This window comes from Rhinatrema bivittatum, chromosome 3 (assembly GCF_901001135.1).
Source record: "Rhinatrema bivittatum chromosome 3, aRhiBiv1.1, whole genome shotgun sequence".
Lineage (NCBI taxonomy): Eukaryota > Metazoa > Chordata > Amphibia > Gymnophiona > Rhinatrematidae > Rhinatrema > Rhinatrema bivittatum.
In genome coordinates, this window is record NC_042617.1 from 279911387 (window position 1) to 279925397 (window position 14011).

Here is a 14011-nt window from a genome sequence, read left to right on the forward strand (position 1 = left end):
CTAACTTCTCTTACCTAATCTCTAAGCTATACCATGTACCATACCTCCCTCTATCCAGTACCATACCTCTCTCTATTCTGTACCTCATAACTTCAATCCACATTCGATAGTGAAACTATTTGATAACTTTGCCCCTAGTGTATTATAAGCAGCTTTGTAAATAATTTTAGAGCTGTGTATATAGCTCCCTTTATATTTACTCTCCACATTTGCATCCCCATATATATCCATATATACAATATCTACTAGATAAATGAAGCTTGACCGACATGCCGCAAATGGCGCGGTGAGGAGCAGTAGCAGTAGCGGCGGCAGCAAGGAGCAGTAGCGGCAGCAGCGCGTGCGAGGGAGGGACCTCCCCTGGAGATCTTCCGTCTGCGCCATCCGAAGGGGTTCTGAATGAGCTGAGAGAGGGGGAGTGACTGAGGGGAGGGAGAAGAGAGTGACTGAGAGGAGGGGGGAGGGAGGAGAGAGTGAGGGGAGGGAGGAGAGAGTGACCGAAGGGAGGGGGGAGGGGGAGAGAGTGAGGGGAGGGAGGAGAGAGTGAGGGGGAGGGGAGGGAGGAAGAATGAGGGGTAAGGAAATGAACTGAAAAAAAAATGTTAATGTAGCCCGTTGTTACGGCTAGTATATATATAATCATAAAGACATATATTCTGTTCATGGCATTGTATGTATTTGTTTTGTTACCTGTCAAACGCCACTTAAGCGTAGTTTCTCGTTTATTGTAAACCGATGTGATATCCATATTGAATGTCGGTATATAAAAACCGTTAAATAAATAAATTAAATAAATACCCTGCTGCGTGGCAGGGAGGAGGTAAGAAGCAGGGGATCAGGGCCAGATTTAAGAGTTTGGCATCCATAGGCGAAGTGCCATGGCAGCATCGCTTTGAGGCAGTGCTGGTACATGTCTTTTCTTTGGCCTGGATATTTGGGCCTACAAAATCTGGTGCCCTGGGCAGTTTCCTATGTCAGTGTTTCACACCCGATTTCCCATGGCGCACTGCTGTACCTTCAGATCTGATCAGGTGTGCCACAGAAAGTCACCAAGGCCTGATGCTCAGATCCAAACCAGCTCATAGCGCCTCACAGCAACAAGAGACACCAGCCATGGCTCCTAAACATGTGGGACTTCTTTTCTGAGGACATGTGTAATCAATAACCATGCATGCCTCTTAACTAGCTACAGCATGAGCCCCAGACTGTGATAATTAATGGGCAAAATGCAGGGTATGGATAGCCGAGCCCCATATTGTACAGCACACACTGCCTGCTGAGTTTCCCCATCCTGAGCCTCCTTCGAGTCCTTTCAGCCTTTGTGTCTTATCCTCGGGCTGAGTGAATTGGGGAGAGCATGCACGGAGCACTGGATACGCCTCTTGAGTGTTGGGAGCAGCAGCAGTGAAGCAGCTCTGGCAGGCAAGGTAACTGAGCTGGCTGCCTGCACCTCACCGGCCTCTCCCTTCTCCTGCACTTGTGTATAGAGGGAGCGGGGTCATGATGGGTTTTTATATGTATCTACACTCCCCCTCCCCCACTCCCTTGGCTTCAAAATTTGGAAGAGAAACTGATGGGACTTTCAGTGCATTCCTGCTCTTCTTTTGGCTAGGGGGCCTCTCCATGTCCACACTACCTGCTTTGTGGAAGATGGTGTGCCACACAAAATTTTCTCTCTTCATGGAGAAACATTATTTTAAATTCAGAAAGTTAATAAAACTCTGGTTATTTTCCAAGGCTTTTGCTGATTAATCCCTAGTTTGTAGTCATTTAGATGTTTTTAATGCTGGGTTTTAATTTTTTTTTTATTATTATTTTATTCCTCAGCTCTGTCTTTTTTGCTGTTTTTAGTGTTTATGATTATGTGGTTTTTATTGATTTATCTCATGCATGCAATTGATCCTGTTTATTTATGTTTGGAATTGAAAATATTTTATTGTGCACTGATTTGATGTTCTTGAAAATCAGTTTTACCAAATAAAAATTGCTGTTGCTCTGAGCTTGAAAAGGTTGGGAAAACACTGCCTAAATCTGGGCTTGCAGGGGAGGGGGAAAAGAAATGAAGGGTACAATGTGGTGAGAGGCAGCTGCAGCCCACACATCCTTCACAGCCTGGGAAAAGATCTTGCTTGCTGGAATCCTGCTTGGCCGAGGGCTCAGAGTGGGTGTCCCCTGCTGCCTGTGCCAGCACAGACAATTTCTCAGTGGGGAGCAAGGTCTGACAATCACAAGCACTTAGCGCTCTGGGAAAAAGTTGACGAAAGAAACTGCTCAGCCAGGAAGCTGCCAGAAAGAGAGAGAGAGAGAGGGAGGGAGAGAGGAACTGGAAGAGAAAGAGAGAGGGGAGAGGGGAGAGAAAGTGAGAAGGGGGTGGAGAGAGAGGCAATGGATTGAAGAAAAGCGAAAAGGAGAAGGGAGAGCCTGTCCAACAAAGTGAGAGGGGAAGATAGGCAGCAGTGTATGGAATACAGTAGTTGATGTAGTGGTAGTGCTTCAGAGTTTTGAATTGTGCATGCAATGAATGTTTCAGTTGGTTTCTCTAACATTCTTTAATACATTTCTAGCTCGCTGAATTTCTTGCTTCTGCCATCGTCGTCCGCAGGGTTGCTTCTTGGCACTTCGCTGCTGGCACAGTCAGGCACACTTCACACGGCACCATGACCTCATGAATATGCACAACGCCGCTCCCTCTGCCCATCATCCTGTACAGCCAGACAAGTCGGGTGCCACCCAGGCCGGCACCCATCATGGTCTCCTGGAGGTAGGATGGCCAGGTGGCTCCACATCTTCGGTGACAGGGGTCGCTCTCGGGTTTTTAGGTTTTGTTTTTTTTTTTGTCCCTCCTTGAAAATAAGAAGTAAAAGTCTCTGCCTACATTGGGAAAAATCAGATCTGGCTTAACCTGTCCCTGAGGAGCAGCACTCAGCAAGGGACTCCATGGCAGGCACAGCTCTGACAGTTGTGTTGGTGACACTTACCCTTGGACCATTGGGAATTCCCAGAACATGCTCAGCATCGGGGCATGACTGACCGCCACCTCGGATCGAGAGGGTTGGGATTCACAAACCATCTCTCAGTGCCTGGGCAGAGCTACCACCCCACCTAGGAAAAGCCAAAGAGGCTGAGCTAGTCCGGAGTCTTGCCCCATTGCATGCATGGAATTGTAGTTCTGATTCCCTTAAGAAGAAAAAAAAATAGGAGCGTGTCTCTTCATGCATACAGTGTGAGGGTAAAGTGGAAACCTTATCTGGGCATCCTAAATATTAGAAAGAAAAACAATAGGACACCCTCAGTCTTATTAAAGAATGGTTTGCTGACAGTGAGCTCAGCCCTTTTCCGCCAGCAATAAAGGCCCATTCACTTGTCGTCAAAGCCTTTTGGTTTGTTTTCACGCACTGGGAGATAGAGAGGTGTCCTTCCCCCTCCCCCAGCTCAGTGGTGAGAGTGCTACCCTAGTGAGACCTCCCGTTCTCTCCAAGCCTCAACTCAGAGCTCCCTCACATCTGTCCAGCTGCTGTTTTGCTGAGATGCTGGCAGGGCTTCAGGCACCTGTTGGGTTTCTCTTCAGTTAATCAGCTTCTGGCTGGGGCTGGCGGGTCAGACAGAGGAGATGGCGGGAGTATAGAGGAAATGGAGCCCAGTATTCCAGAGGTGGGATGGGAGTAGGAGAGAGCAGAGACAGAGTAGGACAAGAGAAAAAGAGATTGGAGGGGGGGGGGGGGGGGAAGGAGAGGTCATATGAGTAGTACACACGACTACCCTTCGTGTGTACTACTCATATGACCATAAGGAGTATCCCAGAAGTCCCTACTCCTAGGATGGAAAATAACATGTGCCCAAGGCCATGGAGCATGTGCTTCAATGTTAAATATGAAATTAATTTGCCAATACAGGGAATTCCTCTCCTTCCCCACAAACTGCACCAAGAAACCATAGTCCCAACATATTAAGAACACACAAAGGGATTTCTCTTTTCAGCATAAGTGAGCCTATAAGTAGGTGTTTTCCTTCCTCCCTCTTCTTAGAGATGATTATCCTGCAACCTGTGCAGTGCACTGAAAACTATTTCAGGGTTTACCATAAGCTGAGCAGTAAGAGACCGGAGCAGGTAAGCAGCCCACAGTCAGCCTAAGCGGGCTGTAAAGGCCAGAATGGCTCAAGGGCTTTTCAGTAGGAAATCTTACCATTGCTCTAATTCTCAGCTTCCTTCCCGTTGTGGGGGGCATTTGGAAGAAGAGTCCAAGTGTATTTAATGCATATTATAAGCAGCTATAGTTGCAAGTTCTTTAAGAAAGTAGGAACTGGAAGTCCACAGAGGGGAAAAAAAAAGCAGGTCTGGCTCGGTCAGGTGGGCCTGCCCCTGATGACCCCGAGTTGTCTAATAAACCCTAGGTCTGGGCCTCTCTTTGCTCTAGGTTGCTTTACTCTACTGGCTCAGTCAGGGAATGACCAGGTTAGCCTTTAATCCTGAGGCTGGTAGGGAGAAGCAGGGCCGCTGGTCACTGTGGTGCCACATTGCATTGCACTGTGTTGTATTCCTGGTCCCTCGTCTCCTAATCCCTGGGTAGCTAAGGTCTTGCTTCTGCTACAGCAGCTGGCACACATCCATCAGGCTAGATTTTTTTTTTTTTTTTCCCATGGAACAAGCTTAATGTAGAAAACAGGAAGAGAGCTTCACTGGGATGATGGGCTGAAGCTCATCCCATCATCTCTTGGAGAGGAAATGATGCAGACACTCATATCAGAGAGTAACAAAGTGGAAATTCATGATTCTCCTTCACCAGCAAAAGGCTGTAATCCAACAAATGACACTGCTTCATGTAATGAACTTTCAGCACTGGCGTCTCTCTCTCTCGGCTCTGGGCTCTCTCTTTCTTCCACTGTTTTCCTGTCTGGCATGCACGTTTAAGGCTGTAATTTGGGTGGCAGTGCTCAGAGGAGGGGCAGCTTTGGTTGCAGTACCCAGGAGAGAGAGGGGGGCAGATTCTGGGTGTCGGTTCTCAGGGGAGAGGGTGTTGGGTTGGATCAGTTGAAGTTCCTGGAGATGCAGGACTCTGCTTGTTCATTCTCAGCACAATGTGACCGTGACTACCAGGGGGCCAATGTGATAAGGTGCACTCGGCAGAGAGCGAGTAGAATTTCCAGGGCTAATGTTAGGCTATGGATGGAAACTGGAGTTCAGTGCCGGGACCTGTAGTCAGGATTTTATGTGCAGAAAGAATTTTTTTGTGCTTATAAATCATATTATATGCACAGCGAATATGGTTTGTGCTCAGAAATCATGGTTCCAATATAGAGAGTATGGGTTAGGTGCATAAATCATGACTTTATGCACACTAAAAACATTTTCTTTGCATGCATTTTCACGTGTGTGTATATATATATTTTTAACTCCCGCTGCATTAATATATCATTCACTTACTGCATTGGGAGATTTAAAAAAAAAAAACTTTTTAGCATGTGCATTAAACTGAGAGATGAATTTCAGCACACACTTTTAACACTCAGCTTATTATATCAGCCTCCAAGTTAGTATGTTTGTGCATGACAAGAGTATCCCTGGGACCTTTCTAGCCTTAAAGGCAGCTACAGCAAGTGACCTCCCTTCCCTCAATTCTTGGAGCCTTCTAAATTTATTTATTTATTTCTTTCAAGATTCTTATATACCGCGGTACGTATAAAGATACATCACCTCGGTTTACAGACAACATTAATTTTAGCAACAGGCTTTACATAAAACAGTTTATACAAAATTAAACAGCATGAATATATTAATAACAGATTTTACAATTAATAAATCCAGAGGACCTTTCTACATCCTCCCTTGCAATTCATGTCCCCCAAGAACACGCACTCTCCCCTCCTGCCTGCTCTCTGTACCGAGCAGAGAAATAGGGGCAACCTAAAATTTCTTCTCCCAAGCCCCTCACGACTCTCCTACTCTTCCGAGAGGTATGAATGATCCAGTAGCACCTCAGTACATCTCCCCTGGGATGCCCAAGGCGATGTACTGTGTTGGAAAAATCCTTTTCAGCCACGAAAAAGATTCCTTGAGCATATTACCTCCTCTCTTAAGTGTCTCTAATTGCTGGTCCCCTGGAGAGGATATTATGGGTGTGTGTGTGTGGATATCTGCCCGAGTGAGTGTATAACACCATCAGTTAACTACAGTAATAAACACCTCGATATTGCAATGTTACATTACACAGCGTCCCTCCTGCCTATTTGTGAAGGCAGCCTACAGTCCTTTGCAGTAAAAGCACAGGAAAACAGAGCACATAGATACAAATCAGGCCAATGCAATACCTTGCACTGCGGTCAGCACACAGCTCAACGCGTGATTGGATGTGCATGTTGGATGCGCATCTATAACCCCCAATGCAAAACGAGGGTTAGTGTGCCAAAACGTATGTCCAATTGAGCGCGAAGCTAATAGTGCTCATCACGAGTAAATTCATGTTGATGAGGCTATTAGCTATTCCCCCCCATGCAAAAAAAAAGTGCACCCGACGTGCACGTTTACTCTCAAAAATTAAAGCCTGCCCGGAGAAGGTGTTAACTTTTGGACTCCTCAAGAATTTTCAGAAAAGCAGAAAATACTGATTTTCTGTAGTTCCTCCGACTTAATATTGTGGCAATATTAAGTCGGAGGAACTGAAAAAGGAGAACCATTAAAAAAAAAAAAGGTGCAGGCCATCAGGTTAGGAAAATGGATGCTCAATTTTACAAGTATCCGTGCTCCTAACCCGCCGACAGCCACCTCTCCTGGGCACCCGCTGCCATCGAGGCGCGAGGTACACAAAATTTCCCCTAGCGCCTCCTTTTTACCGCAGCAGCCCATTTAAATATTAAATCAGGGACCCGGGAGAGGCGAATCGGCGCACGTTAAGAGAGCAGGCGCTCATGATTGAGCCCTCGTTTAATGGGTGGCGATATTGTATCAGCCTGAAAAGAGAGGAATCTGCCAGCAAGCCACATTCCTCACTGTCCCTGAGCTTCACCTCACCCTCATCCTCCCCTCTGCACTAGGCTGTAATTAAGGCAATGAAGGCATTTACAGTATATTTTAGATCTTAGTGATTTTAGATGGGTGGTTCAAGCAGTTGTGTTATCAACTATTGATTACTAAAACGCCTTATATGAGGGTTCTACCTAAGTGCTACATGTCTGCTTTATAATTCCTTTTGAATGCAAAAAGCATGCTTGGTCAGGGGCTATGACCTTCGCGACCACATCACGCCAGTGCCGAGAGCCCTAAACTGGCTTCCTATTGGGCAAAGAATAAAATTTAAGATCTAATCTTAACTTTCAGGGTTTTACACGAGGGTAGTCCTTCCTATCTGAAAGATTTTTTTTTTGATTTGGTATCGTCCTGCAAGGGTGCCGCGGTCAAAGCATCTATTTTTATTGGAGGTCCCTGCTAAAAGAAAGATTCGTCTGATGGAGACATGCAATCGTGCTTTTTCAGTTGCTGCCCCTCGTTTATGGAACAGTTTTCCCTTATCTTTATAGTCACCTCCTTGCTGTAATGCATTTAGGAAGTTGTTAAAAAAAAAATAAACATTTATTTAGGGAGGCATTTGCTAGTAATGTTTGATTTATTTTAGTTTAAGCTGTTTCAATGTTAGCATTGTGTTATGCTTGAATTATGATTTATTGTTTGATTTGTTGATTTATACTGTCATTTGCACTTAAGACACTCTTGATATTTCTTGGAATCCACCCAGAAAAGGCTCTGGAACTAGGCAAGAGGTTTCGGTGTCCCTGAAAATTCTCCCCCAGAGATCCTGTCCTACCCGCTGATCCGCCCAGGGGGCTGCTCTCTCTCTCTTCCCACATTTTCCTCGACAACTGGGGGGGGGGGGCCCAGCTAAGCCCAGGAGCACTGAGCGCAGGCCCTAGCTAGCTCTAAGCCCTGCCCCCCTTCTCCCCCAACCACACTCAATCAGGGAGAGGCACACAACCCTTACCACATTTTGGGGGTTAAATCGGTGATCTCTGGGAAATCTTTCTTCTTGCATCTTTCTCCGGCAGATTCTGCTCTCCTTCTAATAAATAATTTAAGCTTTGAATTTTAAAAACATCGTGGAAGATAATACCTGCTGCCTGCACTCGTTCCAGGAAATTAGCCGTGGCTGTAGTGGAAGGAATTTAAGTGCTTTGCTTTCTCTGCAAGAGGCACAGCCAGGTAGCTTTAGAGCAGTGCTTCTCAACCGTTGGGGGGTCCACGGACCAGCACCCGTTCCCGGCGACATTCCCGCGGAGCAAAGGTGACTGCAGGGGGGGGGGGGGGGCGACGAGGAGGCAGCGAGAGCGGCCCTGCAGCTGCACAGTCCTCTGCACCACAGCCACTATGGGAAGAGCTGGTGAAACTGAAAGTGGACAAAGCCAGTTCATCCCAGAATACTGAGGGAGCTCAGAGATGTGCTGGCGGGTCCGCTGTGTGTCCTGTTCAATAGATCCCTAGAAACGGGAGTGGTGCCGAATGATTGGAGGAGAGCGGTGGTGGTCCCGCTTCACAAGAGTGGGAACAGAGAAGAGGCTGGTAACTACAGACCGGTTAGCCTCACTTCGGTGGTGGGAAAAGTAATGGAGTCACTGTTGAAAGAGAGAATAGTGAACTATCTACAGTCAGGAGAATTGCTGGACCAGAGGCAGCATGGATTCACCATTGGAAGATCCTGTCAGACAAATCTGATTGACTTTTTTGACTGGGTAACCAAGGAACTGGATCAAGGAAGAGCACTCGATGTCATCTACTTGGACTTCAGCAAAGCTTTTGACACTGTCCCGCACAGGAGACTGGTGAATAAAATGAGAAGCTTAGGAGTGAGTGCCGAGGTGGTGGCCTGGATTGCAAACTGGTTGACGGACAGAAGACAATGTGTGATGGTAAATGGAACTCTCTCTGAAGAGAGAGCGGTTTTAAGCGGTGTACCGCAGGGATCGGTGTTGGGACCGTCCTTTTCAATATCTTTGTGAGCGACATAGCGGAAGGGATAGAAGGTAAGGTATGTCTTTTTGCGGATGACACTAAAATCTGCAACAGAGTGGACACGCCGGAAGGAGTGGAGAGAATGAGACGGGATTTAAGGAATATGGAAGAGTGGTCGAAGATATGGCAGCTGACATTCAATGCCAAGAAGTGCAGAGTCATGCATATGGGGAGTGGAAATCCGAATGTACTGTATTCGATGGGGGGAGAAAGGCTGATGTGCACGGAGCAGGAGAGAGACCTTGGGGTGATAGTGTCTAATGATCTGAAGTCGGCGAAACAATGTGACAAGGTGATAGCTAAAGCCAGAAGAATGCTGGGCTGCATAGAGAAAGGAATATCGAGTAAGAAAAGGGAAGTGATCATCCCCTTGTACAGGTCCTTGGTGAGACCTCACCTGGAGTATTGTGTTCAGTTCTGGAGACCGTATCTCCGAAGAGACAGAGACAAGATGGAGGCGGTCCAGAGAAGGGCGACCAAAAAGGTGGAAGGTCTTCATCAAATGACTTATGAGGAGAGATTGAAGAATCTAAATATGTACACCCTGGAGGAAAGGAGGAGCAGAGGTGATATGATACAGACTTAATGATCCAAAGACAACGACAAACCTTTTCCGTAGGAAAAAAATCAGCAGAACCAGGGGTCACGATTTGAAGCTCCAGGGAGGAAGATTCAGAACCAATGTCAGGAAGTATTTCTTCACGGAGAGGGTGGTGGATGCCTGGAATGCCCTTCCGGAGGAAGTGGTGAAGACCAGAACTGTGAAGGACTTCAAAGGGGCGTGGGATAAACACTGTGGATCCATAAAATCAAGAGGCCATCAATAAAGAGTGGGTGGCTCGCCAGAATGACGGCTACTGCCTGGAGATAATACCCTTATTCAATAAACATACACATGGTTACTGTGACTCCAACATCGCTCTAAGCTACAACAGCAAGAGGAAATGTGGAAAAAAGAATTCGCACTCACAAAGCGGGGAGTAGCTGGCTTGTTACGGCGGTTACTACCCCAAACCAAATAAGCCTGATACTTCACGTTCAACCCATATCCAGCATAGCTCTCTGCTTCAACGGCAGGGGAGAAGAAAAACTGATACTTCACGCATATCCAGCATAGCTCTCTGCTTCAACGGCAGGGGAGAAGAGAAACTGATATTTTACGCATATCCAGCATAGCTCTCTGCTTCAACGGCAGGGGAGAAGAAAAACTGATACTTTACGCATATCCAGCATAGCTCTCTGCTTCAACGGCAGGGGAGAAGAAAAACTGATACTTCACGCATATCCAGCATAGCTCTCTGCTTCAACGGCAGGGGAGAAGAAAAAAGGATTCGCACTCACAAAGCGGGGAGTAGCTGGCTTGTTACGGCGGTTACTACCCCAAACCAAATAAGCCTGATCCTTCACTTTCAATGCATTTCCAGCATAGCTCTCTGCTTTAACGGCAGGGGAGAAGAAAAACTGATACTTCACGCATATCCAGCATAGCTCTCTGCTTCAACGGCAGGGGAGAAGAAAAACAACCAATAAGGGCTGAATAACATAGTCTGGGTAAAACAAATAAGCATGGGTGTAGCTTGCTTATTGCGGCGGTTACTTCCCCTACTACCCCTAACTAATCAAGCTTGATATTTCACTTGGATGCAGCTCCATCACTGCTCTCTACATTAATGGTGGGGGTGGAAGGGAAATAGAACCAAAGAGCTAAGAGAAACAGATAAGTATGAGAAAAAATGTGTGAAGCTTGCCGGGCAGACTGGATGGGCCGTTTGGTCTTCTTCTGCCGTCATTTCTATGTTTCACTTTTCCTAACCCTCCCCTCTGCCCTGAAGACCTTTCTTTTTCCAGTTGGGGGGGGGCAGTCCTTGGGCCCTGAATGTCCATGGGCAGATGTGACACCGCTCCGCTCTCAGGTTCCGCCTGCCGTGCAGGAGGGGACGGGGGTCACCGCGGGGTCTCCCAGCGGAACAGGCTCTGTCTCAGGCAGGCTCATTAACATTCAGCTTTAGCTGCTCCCCTCCCAAAGATTTGACCTTGGGATCAGCCCAAGCCAGGGAGCGAGAATATTTAATGTAGTAGTGTTGCTGGCTGGCAGAGGGAGGAATGTCTTACCTTTTTTTTTATGGCAAGCTGGTGACTGACTGGTGGAGAGGGAGGGAAAGAGAAGGAGGAGAGGGATTTTTTTTTCAGGTGTGGAGAGGGGAAGGGTTTTTTTTTCTTTTCCGGAGGACAATACTGTTAGCTGCCTGAAAAAGGGAATGGAGGAGAGAGATTCGTTTGTTTTTTTATTAGAAAATGTTTCATAACCTGGCTAAATTACCTTCTTAAAATGACACAGACCAGCTGCAGGGCTGACCCACAAGAGATTAAAAGACCTGGTGGAAGAGGGAGTATATCCTCCCCCCTTCCTTTGCGGTTTAATTTTCCGTCCACATAATTTAAGGAAGGAGGCTAGCGGGCTCCCGGCATGCCAAAGGTTGAGAACTGCAGTCAAATACAGGGGAGGCGATAGCAAAAAAAAAAAAAAAAGCCCTCCTGTTTATTGTAAGCAGAAGAGCCCTTGCCTCAAATTTTTCTGATGTACTTCTGTGCAGTGATTACAGAGGCACAGAGCTATCTAACTTCCAAGGTTATTGTTGGGCAGCTGGGCTTAAACTTGTTCATGTGACGTTGGGCTCTGAACCTGCCTCCTGGAATCAGAAGGAGGGGTACAGAATCAATTTTGACAACCTTGCCCTATTCATAACATTTGCCTCTCAGATGGCTGGAGATGGTGAGGCCTGGGCTGCCACCCACTTTGAAACATAAATGGAACTTGGACCTTCACATTAAGCTTAGTTCAGATGATTGGCTTTTTGGAGTGTCTAAAAAAAAAAAGGTTAATTTGTTTCAAAAACCCTGATTTGCTGTTTGGGTGACTTCACTGCACATACCAAACATTCCTTTTTTTCCTCCAAATTCAGTAATTCTTAGAGCTGGAGAGAGCAGATCAGTTCTTATGTGGCACCCACCAAAACTTTTGAGTATCAGTTGAGAAAAAAAATAAAGGTTTCTTGGATTTGTAGATTGCTTTTTCTTTATAGCAGGCCTATGGGATTATTGGGGGATTGGGAAGAACCTCATGTCTGGTGCTAGGTAGAGATTGGTTAATCAGTTGTCAGTGCTGCCCCTTTAACTATCCCAGTGGGAGTTCTGGGGAGCAGGTGCCCGAGATGAGATGATCGTTTTCTGGGAAAAGTTGACTTATGTGCTTACTGGTATGAATGCAGAAATCAGGCCTAATTAGATGTACTAAGGTTATTTTCTTGTATTTGGTTTGAGATGGCACCACCACCTTCCTGAACAAATATCAACGGAAGACCAAAAAGTCGTATCATACAAAAAAAAAAAAAAAATCCAGGAAACAAGAAGTGACGGAATTCTTTGAGCTCTGTCTTTTAACAGCAACCAAATGAGTGAAGAAAAAAAAAAAGATTTTTGAAAAATTGTTTTTTTTTTAAATGTTAATTTTTAATTTTTTTTTAGGCACATGCAGCACTATATTTATTTGGTGATAAGTCACTCCCCGAAAAGCTTACAATCTAAGTGCCTCACAAGTGAGGCAATGGGAGTCAGAGTAACTCTCCCAAGATATTAAAAAAAAAAAAAAAAAAAAAAGTGTCAATGGGGGACGGGGGGATTTGAATCCTCTTTCCTGATTTTTGGCCTATTTTCTCTAAATTCTAGGCTACTCTTCCTTTTTACTACCAGGCTCCTGCAAGGTGTCCAAGCGCATGTAGCTTCCATGGGTTGATTTATGTAGCCAGCACCTTCCACACCACTCTCCTCGGTTATTATACAATGAATACTGTGTAAAAGAATGGCTCTTTATAAAGCAGCAATCGCTTCCATAGCCCTTCCCCAGCAGGATTCCATCCCAGGTCAGAACTGGAAAGAGAGGCCTGGAGAGAAAACGTTTGTGCTGACTGCTGATCACTGACCTTTCCGCTTGCAGTCACCTCCTTGGAGGGTGGGGGGGTGGACTGCTAAATGGGTTGACCAGGGGGGAACATAAAACAGGACCTTGTTATTTCTGCAGGATCAACATCAGTTAGAAGAACATTTTTTAAACTCACTACTCAGAAAGATCCCCTATGCCACCCAGGAATATTTTCAGGACTAAACACAGATCAGTGACACAGATGCCCCCCGCTCCCCCTTCCCTGTTGCTGCTTAAAACCCTCTTGATCCAAGTTTTCACCCCTCTGCATGGCAATAGGAAAACTGATCATAGCAGGCAGAGAATGGTAAAAGTCATTTTCGGTATCTGAATATGATCTGCTTTGAAGTGTCTGAGAGATGGAATATCTATCAATTGACCAATCAAATTAAAAAATGTATTTAAGTTGCTTACAGCTGCCACACCCCTAACCTCCGAGCTCCCTGTGACAGCCAGATATGGATTCTGCAGTCAAGGGTCCAGAATTCTGCTGGGACCAAATTGTTTAAATTCTGCAATGCAAACTACATGGATGTTTTGCCATACAAACAAATTCAGGCCGATGGCCGAGCGCACAGTTTAGCCCCCATTTGGCCGCACGTTTTTGACTCGCTATTATTACCCCTTATACTGTAGCGAAACTAACAGCGCTCATCACATGCAAATGCATGTTGATGAGCCTATTAGTTAGTCATCCGCAATACAGAAAGTAAAATGGCAGCACATTTCACTCTCAGAAATTACCAGCAAAGGCAGGCATTAATTTCAGACGGCACCAGGCAAGTGTACAGAAAAGCAGAAAAAACTGCTTTTCTGTACACCCTCCGACTTAATATCATAGCGATATTAAGTCGGAGGCCCCCAAAATTAAAAAAAAAAAAAAAATCTGTCCGCAGCCCGGAAAACGGATGCTCAACTTTGCCGGCGTCCATTTTCCGAACCCGTGGCTGTCAGCAGGTTTGGCAACAGATGCTGGTAAAATTAAGTGTCAGCTGTCAGACCCGCTGACAGCCACCGCTTCCGCCAATAAGGAGGCG